The 15,534-nt window shown below is 47.6% G+C and overlaps 1 long non-coding RNA gene across 1 annotated transcript; it reads right to left on the reverse strand.

Moving 5' to 3' along the window:
* Positions 1-6,638: 6,638 nt before the first annotated feature.
* On the reverse strand, positions 6,639-10,409 carry LOC119965088. Its single transcript, XR_005460428.1, has 2 exons — positions 10,369-10,409; positions 6,639-7,009 (listed from the first exon to the last, which is right to left on the reverse strand). It is a non-coding gene; the product is annotated as an uncharacterized LOC119965088 (long non-coding RNA).
* Between the last annotated feature and the right edge of the window lie 5,125 nt (positions 10,410-15,534).

Genomic DNA, 15,534 nt, shown 5'->3' on the forward strand with positions numbered 1-15,534 from the left:
TTAGCTGGAAAAGGACAAAAATCAGTCATGGATTAAGGCCCCAGACTAGAAAAGGGCAAATTTTAGAGGTCTAAATGTTGAACTGCAGCAGGTTGATTGGAAAATCCATTTTGGTGGATAAAACAATCAGTGAAAAATGGGTGATTTTCAAAGGAGAGATGAATAGGGTACAATCTAGGTACATACCCATGAGAAATACAGAGGGGATATCCAAAGCTAGAGTACCCTGGATAGCTAAGGTTGTTGAGGAGAAATAAGGATGAAAAAAGAAGCATACGATACTTGCTGGAATAAAAACAGCTAAATCAATCAGGAAGAGTATCTCAAATCCAGGAGAGAAGCTGAGGCTTCAATAAAGAAGGCTAAGAGGAAGCATGAGGAAAGGATAGCAGGCTGCGCTAAAACAGGTCTTAGGAACATTTTAGTAGAAGATTAGTGAAGGATAGAGTGATGTCCATAAGGGACAAGCAGCGTAAGCTTCTCACTGAAGCAGAGGGTATGGTAGAGGTACAAAATGAGTACCTTGCTTCTGTCTTTACCAAAGTAGAAGATAGTGACAATGACCCAATTGAAAATGTGGGTATTGAGCAACTGCAGTATAGCAATAGATAAAAAAAAACTGGCAGCACTCAAGGTAGAGAAGTCGCCAGGCCCAGATGGGGTGCATTCTAGATTGCTGTGAGAAGTAAGGGAGCAAATTGCGGTGTCGTTGGCAGAAATCTTCCAGACCTCTCTGAACACAGCATTAGTCCCAGGAGACTGGAGGATTGTAAATGCGACGTGGTTGTTTTAGAAAGGGGCAAAAGATAATGCAGGAAACTACAGACCTGTCAGCTTAACATCAATAATGTGAAAACTGATGGAGGCCATATAAGATAAGATAAATATACACTTAGAAAAAAATAAGTTAATACTTGACAGTCAACATGGCTTTGTTATGGGATGGTCATGTCTGACAAATTTAATTGAGTTTGGTGACTCAAGCAGTAGATGAGGGTAGTTCTGTGGACGTTGTATATTTGGTCTTTCAGAAAGCATTTGATACGGTGCCACATGGCAGGCTGGTTCGTAAATTAGAAATGTTTGGGATTGATGGGTTCTTGGCAGCATGTATTAGAGGTTGGCTAAGGGATAGGAGCAAGAGGGTACATACAGTTGGGCATTTCTCGGATTGGAAGTGAGTTGAATGTGGTGTTCACCAGCACTCAGTGTTGGGACCTTTGCTTTTTCTGATTTATGTAAACAATTTAGAGAAGAGTGTTGAGGGCAAAATGTCTCCACGGCAGCATGGTAGCACAATGGTTAGCATTGTTGGTTCACAGCGCCAGGGACCAGGGTTCGATTCCCGGCTTGGGTCAATGTCTGTGCAGAGACTGCACGTTCTCCCCGTGTCTGCTTCGACACTGTTGCTTCATAGCACCAGGGTCCCGGGTGTGATTCCTGGCTTGGGTCATTGTCTGTGCGGAATCTGCACATTCTCCCAGTGTCTGCGTATGTTTCCTCCGGGTGCTCAGGTTTCGTCCCACAAGTCCCGAAAGATGTGCTTGTTAGGTGAATTGGACATTCTGAATACTCCCTCAATGTACCCAAACAGGCGCCGGAATACAGCGACTTGGGGATTTTCACAGTAACTTCATTGCAGTGGTAATGTAAGCCTACTTGTGACACTAATAAAGATGATATTTTTTTAAAATTGCAGATGGTACTAAGCTAGGGCGAATTGTGAGGATGAAGCTGAACAATTTCAGAGGGACATTGACAAGTAATAAAGAGAACAAAGAACAAAGAAAAGTACAGCATAGAAACAGGCCCTTCGGCCCTCCAAGCCCGTGCCGGCATGCTGCCCGACTAAACTACAATCTTCTACATTTCCTGGGTCTGTATCCCTCTATTCTCATCCTATTCATGTATTTGTCAAGATGCCCCTTAAATGTCACTGTCGTCCCTGCTTCCACCACCTCCTCCGGCAGCGAGTTCCAGGCACCCACTACCCTTTGTGTAAAAAACGTGCCTCGTACATCTCCTCTAAACCTTGCCCCTCACACCTTAAACCTATGCCCCCAAGTAATTGACCCCTCTACCCTGGGGAAAAGCCTCTGACTATGCACTCTGTCTATGCCCCTCATAATTTTGTAGACCTCTATCAGTATACTAATAATACTAATAATCGCTTATTGTCACAAGTACGTTTCAATAAAGTTACTGTGAAAAGCCTGTTTGGGGAGGTCAGTACGAGAATTGAACCCGCACTGCTGGTCTTGTTCTGCATTACAAGCCAGCTGTTTAGCCCACTGTGCTAAACCAGCCCTAAGTTGTCCAAATGTACAGACACGTGGCTGATGAATTTCAATGCAGAGAAGTGTGAGATAATGTATTTTGGGAGAAGAAACATGGGCGACTGTTGACGTAAGCAACTGTTCACAGCACCTCCAATAACATAGGGCTTCCACTTAGTCTGCACAGTGACCAAAGAGTCGAAAGCATCTCACCTGGTAGCTGGATGATAGTGATGATAGTGATAGCAGCTGAGCATGTTTAAGCGAGGGTATTAACACCAGTGGAGAGGTCCAAAGTGGCAGCTTGGGCATCTATTCAGTGTTAGACACTCACCTCACAATGTGTCACTCTGTATATTTCCAATTTATGCAATCAGCACCTGTGCTTCAATGAGTGCCTCCTACAACAAGACAACTGGTGGAGGCTTTGCTGACAGAGATCGGGAGCAGCCCCCCTCAATATTTTTAATCTGCTCCAGTGGTGCTAAATCCCCCAGACTGCAAATCCTGCAGGATCACCTTTGTCAACATTGATCACAAAATGATATGAAACCTCCTATAAGACGAGGATTTCTGCCGGTTTTACATTCTGTGCATCATTAGATTGGGATTATCACTAATTTCCAATCTTTTTAAAAACAAATTCCAATGAAGGGACAATTTAGCGTGGCCGATCTACCTACCCTGCACATCTTTGGGTTGTGGGGGTGAAATCCACACAGACGCGGGGAGAATGTGCAAACTCCACACGGACAGTGACCCAGGGCCGGGATTTGAACCCGGGTCCTCAGCGCCCGGCAGCAGTGCTAACCACTGCGCCACCGTGCCGCCTATTAATTTCCACTCATTAATAGTAGTTGGATGGGAATTATTATTTATTGACATGAGACTATTTAAAACTGGAATTATCACCAATTAATATCAGATTTCATGTTGACCAAATAGTTTTCCAAAGCCAGCACGTTAATCTGAACAGATTAATCAATATGGTAAAGTCTAATTGCAGCAAATACAAATATAAATACAAACAAGTTAGGAGCAGGAAAAAGTTAATTGAAATAAAGTAAGGTAACAGGATAAACATGAAACAGATACCATGAGTGGAATCTAGAGTTAACCAAGTGTAATTCTGAAGAGATTAAAAGATATGATGGGGTTGAGAAAATCGGATTGTAATCAGTCAGGGAGTGTTACGTCTGCTGGGTCAGATTTCCTTGTCCTTAATTCCTACTTTCTGTAGCCAACTATACTGAGAATTAATGCTTGATATTTTATTTCAATTATTTCTGACATTGGACACTCATATTCAAGTTTGATGTTCTCTCGACTTGGATAGTTGCACATTCTGTTGACTAAAATAATAACACTAAATGTAGACACCCTGTTGGATCCATGGGATTCACATTGATTGAAATGAGAGTTTCTTATAGAGCAACAAAGACCAACAGTATACATTCTGTAATATGTGATTACCACTGATCGGTGATGTTTGATTTTCAATTCGATGAGTAGTTTGATAGGCTAATATATTATTTCGTGATAACTGGTAGTGGCTCTGATAGGTATCGAATCTCTCATTTGATCATAAATCTCGTCACTTGATGGTAAATCTGTCAGACTGACACTGGATTGAAGTGAAGTTTTAACGCTTATTGACGTTAAATCTCCAGTTCGTTCAGTATTTATGCTGCGTGTTGATAAACTCATTGCCGCATTGTGATCATCAGTGAGCACCTGATATCCTAACGGACTGCGATCATCACTAATTGATAGCCCTTCAGTTTGAGTGGAATTGTCATTGCCCAATATTTCATCTGTTGCCAGTTGAGAATACATATTCTGCAATAAGATTTCACTCTCTGTTTCAGATGGAGAGTGAATGACAAATGTTGGAATTCCAGATAGATTCTCTTTGGCACTGTTTGAAGATAATTTTTTTGTGTGGTTGGGATTTTTGTTGTGCAGTGTTCGATGTTCCATCAGATTGTCCAATATATTGCCTCTTACGTGAATAGGATTATTAACCGATTCTTGATGTCTTGATAGATGGAGATGACCATTTCTCAAGGTTAGACCTACTGTTTGAAATGAATTGTCAGTTGCCGCCGTCCGCCGTCTCAGAATAGGAGCAATATAGCTGACTAAAGGTTGATAAGTTCGGCTAGGTTTGTCTCTGGCCATTGCTTGACGTTTTGAAGGACCAGCATTGTCATTATTTGAGAGTGAACGCTCTGTTTGGGTGGGATTGTAAATGACCAATGTTTGACTTCTTGGTACATGCAGATTTTTGCTGACCAAGGTGGTACTCAATGGTCTCGTGAGTTCCACATTTTTGAACATTAGACGTATTGTTCTAGTTGGATTGTCAATTTCTAATGTGGAACGTCGTGTCAGACAGGGAATAGGGTTGTTTTGACTTTGATATCCTGCTTGATGAAGGCCTACGGTGACTGATGTTCCACATGCTGACGGATGGTTATTGTCACTTCTGGATGTTGTACCTCTTGTTGACGTTGCATTGTTCATTGACGATGTGTAATATTTTGCCAAAAATGGAATATTCTTGATCAGCATTTGATCTCTTGCACGAATAGGATCAGCACTAATTGATGCTTCATGTCCTGATATGGTGGGATTGTTACTATCTCGTGTCTGATGTTCTGATGAACTTCTTGTTTTATTAAGATTTTCAATTAAAAATGGGTAATTTCTTGCAAGGCGAGGAATATTGCTCACTAGGCTTTCACTTCCTGTTCGATTGTAATTGGTATTTGCACTTGTTTCATCTTTTGATCGATACAAACTGTTACTCTCTGAACCTTGCTGTCTGGTTAGATTTTTACCAAAGAACACTCGATTTCTTTGAGAAGGATTAGCAATTTCAAATGTGTAGCGTCTTGTCAGAAGAGGATTTTTGCTGACTGAGGCTTGATTTTCTGTTTGATTCCTGTTTATACTGGTCAGTCTTCGATGCTGTAATCCACTTGAAGTTTCACTCTCTGACGTTTGAGTCTTTAGCAAGTTAAAGTCATTGATACCTCTCTCACTGTGATAGCTGACATCTGACATTTTATTTCCTGTTTCACTGGTTGACTCAACTCGTGTTCGAGTATATTTGTCAGAGACTAACAATTTGTCATCCATTAGACTGGGATTTATGCTGATTGATCTTAAATAACTTTTTTGACTATCATCCCTGTAATGTGTTGTTAGATCCCTGGGATCAGAATTGCCACAAAGTGACATTAGCCTTCCTACTAGGCCGGGATTATCTTTGATTGACATTCGTCTTCCATTTAGAATGTTGTCATTCAGAAGAAATTGATCTGCTTTCGGAATGGAACGTTTGCTGACCACTGGCACACTAGGATCAAAATTTGCTATAGTTCCAACGTCAGCATTGATGTTATTTTCTGTTGCGATGGTCTCATCACTGACTGACGATAGAATTCCATGTAGACTAGGATTGTTGAAAGGCACATGACTAGCTGCATTTTTATTGTGCAACATTTGTGCTCTTAGAAGGTGACTGTTTTTGTTTGCTGTCTGATGTTCCGATAAGTGGATATAACTGCTGACGAAAGACATTGATTCTGCTGGTATTGTGGAATTTTTCCGACTGGAGATTAGAACCCCCATCACGTTTATGTTACTAACTGAATAACTTTTAGTCCTTTTTGTTTATACAGTAACTGTCACTGAATGTGTCTATCACATAATGATGTTTAGTGTCCCGAGCAGATTTCAAGTGCTAAAATACCTACTAGGGTCATGTCAAATAGTTTGTCAGAATGGAATGGGATCAGGTTGTATTGTAATGGAACTCAGTTAGACTTACCATGGACAGAAACCCTGTTGGACTGGAATTGTCACTGATTGGTGTTCATTGTTCTGTATATTCCTGTTGTTGCAGATTGACCTTAGGTCTTTTATTAACACCACGATTGTAACCTATCAACTGATATGTTTGGTTAGACTTGGAATACGTCACTGATTAAACTGAATTGTTAATAACCAATGTTTGCCTGTGAGACAGAAGAAGTGGTGCTACTGAAATGCAATTGCCTTCTGGACGTGAACTCATTAACCAACATGAACACTTGATTAACGCTGAGCTTTCCGGGATTCTTGTTAACCAAAATTAGATAGCAATGTGGTTGCTTACTGTTGGAAATCGTGAGAGATATTTATGAGATTAGAATTGTTACAGTCCCAAATTCAACCTCTTTTTTTTAAATTTTGGGATTGATAATGATTGGGGTTGGAGTTTTTGTTACATTAGAATCCTAGTGGGTGAGGTTTGGTCAACTCAGTTACACTGGGATTATCATTACTTGAACTAGGATCTGCTTTAAGACCAGATTCAATCTCATTGAAGTTTATGGCCTCTAGTTCAGGATTGATGTTGGCCGCACTTTAGTCTCTTGGCAGTATGGTATCGTTGCCAATTGATGTTTAATGTTCCTCTGAACAGAAATCAGCGCTGACGGTTGTTGGGAGTTAATTTGAGGCTTGGTTGATTGCTCGTTCTTCCTTTGAGAGCATGAGTGATTTACCTTGGCCTTCCTGTCAAGCAGGGATGTTAATGAGTGTTCATTGTCCTGGCTGAAAGGCAGGATTATTGCTGATTCATACTCAAATGTATTAGCCTCAGTTCGTCACTCGATAATGTTAAACCTCCAATTCATTTGGGTTTGTCATTGGCTGATGTTGGATCTCCTGTTAATTTATTTCTAAATTGGAAACAGGGAAAAGATAAAAATGATCAAAACAATGAATACAAAGACCATACCCATTTAAAAAGAAGTTAATCTTTTGCAGTTTCTTTTTCACTGGGCCAGTCCATTGTCATTTACATCGGGCCTCTATTCTTCTAGAACAAGTGACCTGAATTCAGGCAAGTAAAATGAATATATCAGTGAAATGCCACAAAGCCCTTGCCCACCAGCTTGACCACACGCCCATACATTTATTTGCAACTGCGAAGGACAGAGTTAAAACTAACCCCTAGAAGATCCAGAAGTGATCTGGAAAGGACCCGGCGGACTCCAACACAGGGACATGGCCACCGCCTCATCATTAACCGTGACCCCAGAGATGCCATCCACTTACCGGTCTTTGACCTGTCCACGCCAGAGCTTGGTCTGGACATCCACCGACTGGTGAAGCCAAAACGCAGCCCGACAGCGACCTGGATCACTCGACCGCGCAGACACATCTACCGACGCAGGAACTACAAGCAAGGCAGCAAATCCTCCATCCACACACCAACCAGAGTGAAGACCCTCTGTTATACCCTTAACCTGCACACTTTCACTATCTCCCAGGCTTGTAAAGAAGCAGTCACCCCAGGATGCGTGGAGAACGTGCAGGCCTGAAGGTGAGAGTGAAACAACGCGGACTCAAAGCCCCTCTGACGAGCTTACTCCTAGCAAATGTACAATCTCAGGCCATTGCCTGAGGCCTGCCCTGCCCTGCGATGCTCCATTCCTAACCAGTCGAGTTCCCAAAGCGAGGGTTACGTGTGTTCACACCGTCTGGGATCCTCGTGTGGCGGTTGTGGAAACAGTCTGGTGGCGCCACAACCGGGAGAGGGCGATCGGCGGGCAGCAGGGGCTTTATTCGGGGCCAGGGGTAATGTGGGTGGGCGGTCTGGGGCGCGTGAGCAGTCGGAGGGGGTCACCACTGTAGCACTAACAATTATACTCAAAGACGAGAGACTAGTACAATAGAGGCTTTATTGTTGTACGATGCTGTCCCTCCATCTGCAACTGTAGACTAAAGGTCTGAGTGACTCACACGCATATTTATACACAAGCTCCCTGTGGGCGGAGCTAGCCGGCAGGGGCTTACCGGAGGAACAGGTACAGGCATACATCCCCCTACTGCAAGTACGCATAACTACAGTGGTTATATCACCACAACCACTTTGGCGGTCCAGGTCCGCGGGCTGAGTCAGCCATGGAGCACGACTCGGCCACTGCAGGCCACTGCCGTGCCCATGGAGAGGCCTCTGAACCGGAAGTGCTGGGGATGTATCGGCAGCTAGAGCTGCGAGCTCTATGCCGGCTTATGCCAGCAAAACAGTTTTCCTGGCGTAAAAGACCAGTTATCACAATGGCGTCAGCACTTAGTCTTAAAATCGTAGAATCTAGCCCCAGATTAGGAATTAGAACATAGAACAGTACAGCACAGAACAGGCCCTTCAGCCCTCGATGTTGTGCCGAGCCATGATCACCCTACTCAAACCCACGTATCCACCCTATACCCGTAACCCAACAACCCCCCCCCTTAACCTTACTTGTTTTTTAGGACACTACGGGCAATTTAGCATGGCCAATCCACCTAACCCGCACATCTTTGGACTGTGGGGGGAAACCGGAGCACCCGGAGGAAACCCACGCACACACGGGGAGGACGTGCAGACTCCGCACAGACAGTGACCCAGCCGCGAATCGAACTTGGGACCCTGGAGCTGTGAAGCATTTATGCTAACCACCATGCTACCGTGCTGCCCAATCTTGATGATTAATCTTGGTCGAAATTCTCCGACCCCCCACAAGGTCAAGGAATCGCCCGAATCCCTCCCCCGGCGTGGCCGGAATTCTCCGCCACCCGGAAATCGGCAGGGGCAGGAATCGCGCCCCGCTGGTTGGCGGGCCCCCCGTGGCGATTCTCCGGCTGCTCTCAGGCCTCTCCCGCCGACATGGTTTAAACCACCTCTGTGCTGGCAGGAGCAGGCGGCGGGAGCGGGCCCCGGGGTCCTGGGGGGGGGGGGGGGGGGGGGCACGGGGCGATCGGACCACGGGGGGTGCCCCCACGGTGGCCTGGCCTGCGATCGGGGCTCCCCGATCGGCCAGCAGGCCTGTGCCGTGGGGGCACCACGCATGCGCCGGTGGTGACATCAGCGGCCGCTGACGCTCCGGCGCATGCGCGGACTCATGCCAACCGGCGAAGGCCTTTCGGCCAGCCCCGACGCCGGTCGGCGTGGTGCCAAAGGCCGTTGGCGCCAGTTGGCGGAGCGGGAGCCACTCCGGCGCGGGCCTAGCCGCTAAAGGAGGCCCGACACCGGAGTGGTTGGCGCCACTCCGTTACGCCGGGACCCCCCACCCTGCCGGGTAGGGGAGAATACCGCCCCTTGTCTCTGCTTCTTACCAGTCAATCACCAAAGGCAGGAACCTCCATCCAGCGACACCAGAATTGTGAAATACGATCTGGCAGAGAATTTGGACTCAGCTGAAAATCGAAGTTGATGCTGGTGTAAACGGAATGTCACGCTCTAGTCCCGTGACAGTGGTGTGAATGCGTTCTACACTACATGCTGACGTTGGAATGCAAATGGTACAGTAAATGCTGTTGCCATATTATTAACGGTCCAGCCCAATCTTTTTCAGGCCTTCGACGATGCCAGGTGGAATTACCAATGGTGAGGTTCACTTGTGGTATTTAAAATCGGGAAACAGGCATCATGGCTGCTGAGGGTGCGGAAGGGGGTACAAACAGTGTCCAGCATCGCTATAGTATGTTGACAGTTGTGTGTCTGGCTGGGGTATGTCTGCCAGGGCTGGGGGGAAGGAGCAGGGGATGGTCAGAATGTGGACCATGTGGTCGGGGTAGCCGAGCACAGACCACTCTGCACGTGCTACTGACTGCCCACTGTTAATTTTTTTGTTTTTGTTTTTACATTAATTCTTTTTCCCAATTAAGGGATAATTTTAGCGTGGTCCATCTACCTATCCCACACGTCTTTGGGTTGTGGGGGTGAGACCCACGCTGTTATGTGAGAGTACCTTTAAGAAATAGGTGTTTGTCGGGGGAAGGTAGCGGGAGGGGGGGGGCTACAGGTTCGTTACGGGGGTTCGATGGCTAGCTAAGGCCCAAAACCAAACTAAATAAACATGTTGAGGGGGGGGGGGGGGCGCAGTTACTACTACGAAGATGCTTACCTGTAAATATGTATGTTAATTTTTGCGTGTTTTTTTTTTCTTTCTCCTAACAATTTGTAATTTGTTCAATATAAAATATGAAAACTGAATAAAAACATTTATAAAAAAAAAAGAAAAAAAAAGAAATAGGTGTTTAAGAAATGTACCTTTGCGAAATTGGTGTTGATCAGTGATGTCAGAGTGTGCGTGGAGCTGGGCTGTTTGTCAGCTTTTTGCTTTCATTTTAGGCTGTTTGCTGCAGGGTGAAATAAAAATGAAAATCACTTATTGTCACAAGGCTTCAAATGAAGTTACTGTCAAAAGCCCCTAATCGCCACATTCCGGCACCTGTTCGGGGAGGCTGGTACGGGAATTGAACCCGCGCTGCTGGCGTGCCTTGGTCTGCTTTAAAAGCCATAGAATAAACATTGTTTTGCTTTCAAAAATACTTTTCCATTTCTGCTGTACCACACCTGTAGAGTGGGCCGCGTGCTCCCCACACCACAATCTAGTAAAAGTTGTGGGTCAGGTGAATTCCATGATAGACTTTGGCTTCTCTAAACCCTGGCCCATAACAACGCAGACATGGGTAGAATGTGGAAACTCCACACGGGTAGTGACTCGGGGCCGGGATCACATCCAGGTCCTCGGCGCCATGAGGCAGCAGTGCTAACCACTACAGCACCGTGCCTTCCTGCTCACTGTGAACCTAACAACATGGGTCATATGGGTATCCCAATAGGCCACCCCCCAGATGCCCTCTGACCCTAGCCAACCCATCAATGAGATGGGCGTAGTCCAGCGCAACCGGAGGCATCATCCTGGCTAGGTTGAGGGTCGGCATGCACTGGAATTGCGCAAGTTCTACATGCCGCCGGTCCTAACCCATTAATGGGACCTGAATCGCTCTGGGACTGAACACTTGCAATTTAGCCGCCTGCATCAGCATTTAGTATCTCAAGTGGTGAATCCCGCCCCAAGTATTTGTTCCAAGAGGTGACCATTTGTCAGTGAGCGTCATTAAACCGATCATCTTTTTTAAACTACCTTCTAACTGAGGAATATGTCTGGCAATTTAACTTACGTTTGCATCAGCCAGTTCCCCGAGAATATCAAGCTAACAGACCCTCAACTTTTAACAGGAGATGAGCATGGTGGGGCAGGGTTGGGGACCAAGTTCTCCTTCCACAATTTACATTTGACAGTGTTTTGTGATGTTACGATAACTGCTCTGATGTCACATCATCTACCTTGTGACATCACAAAGGAATTTATCTGCCTTTGATGTCTATTTGGTTCAAAGAGTCTTAATGGGATAAAATTCTACTAATAGACAAATGCCAAAAGCTAAACATTTACAGATAAAAACAGCGTTTTATTTCAAAAGAAACATAGTACAAAATGGCAAAGTCTTACTAAAACTATACAAGGCACTAGTTAGACCACAGCTGGAATACAGTGAACCGATTTTGGTCTCCTTATCTAAGAAAAGATATGTTAGCATTGGAGGCGGTCCAGAGAAGCTTCACTCGGTTGATCCCAATATTGGAGTATTTTCTTGTGAGAGGTTACGTAGGTTGGGCCTGTACTCATTGAAGTTTAGAAGATTGAGAGGCAGCCTTATTACGGCATGTAGGATTCCTAGGCCTGTGAGGGGGGGGGGGGGGGGGGGGGGGTTGCTTGACAGGGTAGATGCTGAGAGGTGTTTACCCTTGTGGGAAAAGTATGGGACCAGAGGGCATAATCTCAGAGTAAGGGGTCACCTATTTAAGCCACAGATGAGGAGACATTACTTCTCTCAGAGGTTTGTGTATTTGTGGAATTCTTTACCGGTGGGAGCTGTTGAGGTTGGGTCTTAGGCATGACCAAGGCTGAGATAGATTTGAGCAGTAAGGGAATCAAGCGTTATGGGGATAAGGCAGGAAAGTGGAGTTGAGGAATAGATATGTCAATCACAATCTCATTGAATGATGGAGCAGACCCAATGGGCCGATTGCTCTACTTCTGCTCCCACGTATTCAGCGCCGGCTCTAGGGTTGCTGGCGCCCCGGGCAAGCTGAACTTCGGCGCCCTTGGGGGGGGGGCGGGGCCGGGGCCGGGGCCGGGGCCGGGGCCGGGGGGGGGGGCGGGGCCGGGGGGGGGGGGGGCGGGGCCGGGGGGGGGGGGGGGCCGGGGGGGGGCGGGGGGGGGGCCGGGGGGGGGCGGGCCGGGGCCGGGGGCGGGGCCGAGGGGGGGGGCGGCACCGAGGGGGGGGCGGCGCCGAGGAGGGGCGGACCCGAGGGGGGGACGGGGGGGGGGCGGACACGCGGGGTGGCAGACGCGGGGGGCGGGCGGACCCGAGGGCGGGGTGGGGGGGCGAGCCCGAGGGCGGGGCGAGGGGGCGGACCCGAGGGGGGCGGACCCGAGGGGAGCGGGGGGGGGCGGACCGAGCCGGGGGGCCGCCCTGGGGGCGGGCGGCCACCGCGCATGCGCTGGTTGGCACCGGCCCAACTGCGCATGCGCGGGACCCGAGTCTCTGGCGCCCCCAAGCACATGGCGCCCCGGGCAACAGCCCGAGTTGCCGGTGCCTTGAGCCGGCCCTGCACGTATTATGGTCTTATGGTGTTGTGCTTGATTTTACAACAGATCGCATACACGATATCATGGTTGTGTCGTAATTTACCGACTGACCACTAGGAGACTCATTAGTATATAAGTGAGTGTCAGAATCAGGTGATCTCAGACTGACTGGAGAGCTGGAAGAGAGAGGTTGCTTGTGCATGATCATACTGTTATTTATCTGTTGTTTTGTAGTTGATCAATAGATAATGTTAATAAATCATTTATATCTTTAGCCGCAAGTATTCTTGTAATATAAATCAGGCCATCTGACCAGAACATTACAATGAGAGCAATGTCATAATATACATCCATGTATATAATGGAGTGCAGACAGGCAGTGATTGACACACAGGATGACCAGTAAGCACACAGAACACAGCAGCCAATCACCAGACGGGACACGACCACTATAAAGACAGAGGGCACCAGTTTTCCCGCTCTCTTGGGATCCAGCCTCTGAGACAGTCAGAGCTGGTGAGCATAGCCAGTGCAAACACCATGTGGTAGCTAGTAAGCCTGGTCAGGTTAGCATCAGGTCTCCAGTCAAGTCAGCATAGTGTCAACCCACAGTTGAACATGTAATATAGTTAGATGTTAAATAAAATCATGTTGCATCTCATCAAGTGTTGGAAGTCTGTCTCTCACTACAGTGCATCAAACGCAGTCCACATTGACCCAGCTTGCCCAACACATCAAGCAACGGGGCAGGATTCTCCCAGCCCGGAGACGGGCCAGAGAATCCCCGCAACTGCGCCATGCTGCCCTGACGCCGGCACGCCGCGGAGAATCGGCGCCATTGGCGCCGGCGCGGCACAAGTCACAGGCATCTGTACGCAGTCGGCCCGCCGATTCTCCGGCCTGGATGGGCTGAGCAGCCGCTTTAAAAAGGCAGAGTCCCGCCGGCGCCGTTCACACCTGGTCACAGCCGGCGGGAACACTGCGAGCTGGGTCGGGGGCGGCCTGTGGGGGGGGGGGGGGGGGGCTCCGACCCCGGGGGATGGCCTCCGATGGGGCCTGGCCCGTGATCGGGACCCACTGATCGGCGGGCCGGCCTCTCGCTCCCCAGGCCTATTTTCTTCCGTGCCGGCCCTTGAACTCCCGCGCCATGTTGCGTCGGGGCCGGCACTTTGAGGGAGGCCACCGCGCATGCACTGGTTGGCGCTGATGCCACTGCGCATGCGCAATTTCCGTCGCGCATAGTTCGCGCCAGGATGGGAGGCTGGAGCGGCGTGAACCGCTCCAGCGCTATGCTGATCCCCTGTTGGGGCCAGAATCGGTACTGCCAGCGGCCCGTTCACGCCGTCATGAAACGCGACGGCGTTTCCGACAACGTGGACACTCTGCCGCCGAATGGGAGAATCCTGCCCATGATATTTGGCTGCACACATGTCTGGAAGAAACTCTCCAGTTGTCGCCCTTTTTCCATAAAGGCAGGAAACTTAAAAAAAAAGGCGGGTATTGTCCTACAGCTCCTCGCACACCAACAGGTTAAAGATCAGGACAAAGTATCTCTGTGTAAAAGATAATAAAAATAATAATCTTTATGATAATCTTTATTGTCACAAGTAGGCTTACATTAACACTGCAATGAAGTTACTGTGAAAATCCCCTAGTCACCACACTCCGGCGCCTGTTCAGGTACACTGAGGGAGAATTCAGAATATCCAATTCACCTAACAGTGATTATTTTTCGGGATTTGGAGGAGGAAACTGAAGCACCCGGAGGAAACCCACGGAGACACAGGGAGAATGTGCAGACTCCACACAGACAGTGACCCAAGCCGGGAATCAAACCTGGGACCCTGGAGCTGTGCTAACTACTGTGCTACCGTGCTTCCCACATGTGGTGAAAGGCACAAATTAAGGCAGTGTCCAGCGTTTGAGAAGTTTTGTTCCAGGTGCAAAGGTAAAAAAATCACTTTGCTCAGAATTGTTTCTCTAAACTCAACCCCAGATCACTCAGCACAGTGGAAGACACAGACTCCAGTGATGAAACATCATTGTTTCACGACTCATTCAGAAAGTTAGGAGGCATGGGATATTTGGCTGTCTTTATACAGAATTGGCTGGCTGAAAGAAGACAGCGAGTGGCGGTGGATGGAAAGTATTCCGCCTGGACGTCAGTGACTAGTGGTGTTCCGCAGGGATCTGTTCTGGGACCTCTGCTCTTTATGGTTTTTATAAATGACTTGGATGAGGAAGTGGAAGGGTGGGTTAGTAAGTTTGCCGATGACACGAAGTTTGGGGGAGTCTCCTCAATGACTCTCCCTCGGAATGATCTGTTCCCTGTGAGAACACTGTTCACGATGCCCTAGGCTGCTCTTGCTCTTGTATTTGCTTTGTTTGGCCCCTTGTTCCGCACTGTAACCAATCACTGTTTGTCGATGTATCATTTGTCAATGTACTCTGTTGGATTGTTCTTTTTGTCTACTATGTACGTACGTGTACGTTCCCTTGGCTGCAGAAAAATACTTTTCACTGTACTTCGGTACATGTGACAATAAATCAAATCAAATCACTCAAGCAGGTCCAAAGCCGACTGGAGGAGACCCAGAGGCTATGGCCGTAAGGGTGAGTTTTGCTCAATCTGCAGACGGACATTATACTCCTCAGCCAGGTCAATAGCAACCAAGAATATGGCAGAGGCAGGCTGCCAGACCTCAGATGTTATGAAGCTTGGACACATTTCTTCTCAGTCACAAAGCTCTGGGTAATCCTGTCACTGATCTTTC

The sequence above is a fragment of the Scyliorhinus canicula genome, chromosome 4 (assembly GCF_902713615.1).
Source record: "Scyliorhinus canicula chromosome 4, sScyCan1.1, whole genome shotgun sequence".
In the NCBI taxonomy this organism is placed as follows: domain Eukaryota; kingdom Metazoa; phylum Chordata; class Chondrichthyes; order Carcharhiniformes; family Scyliorhinidae; genus Scyliorhinus; species Scyliorhinus canicula.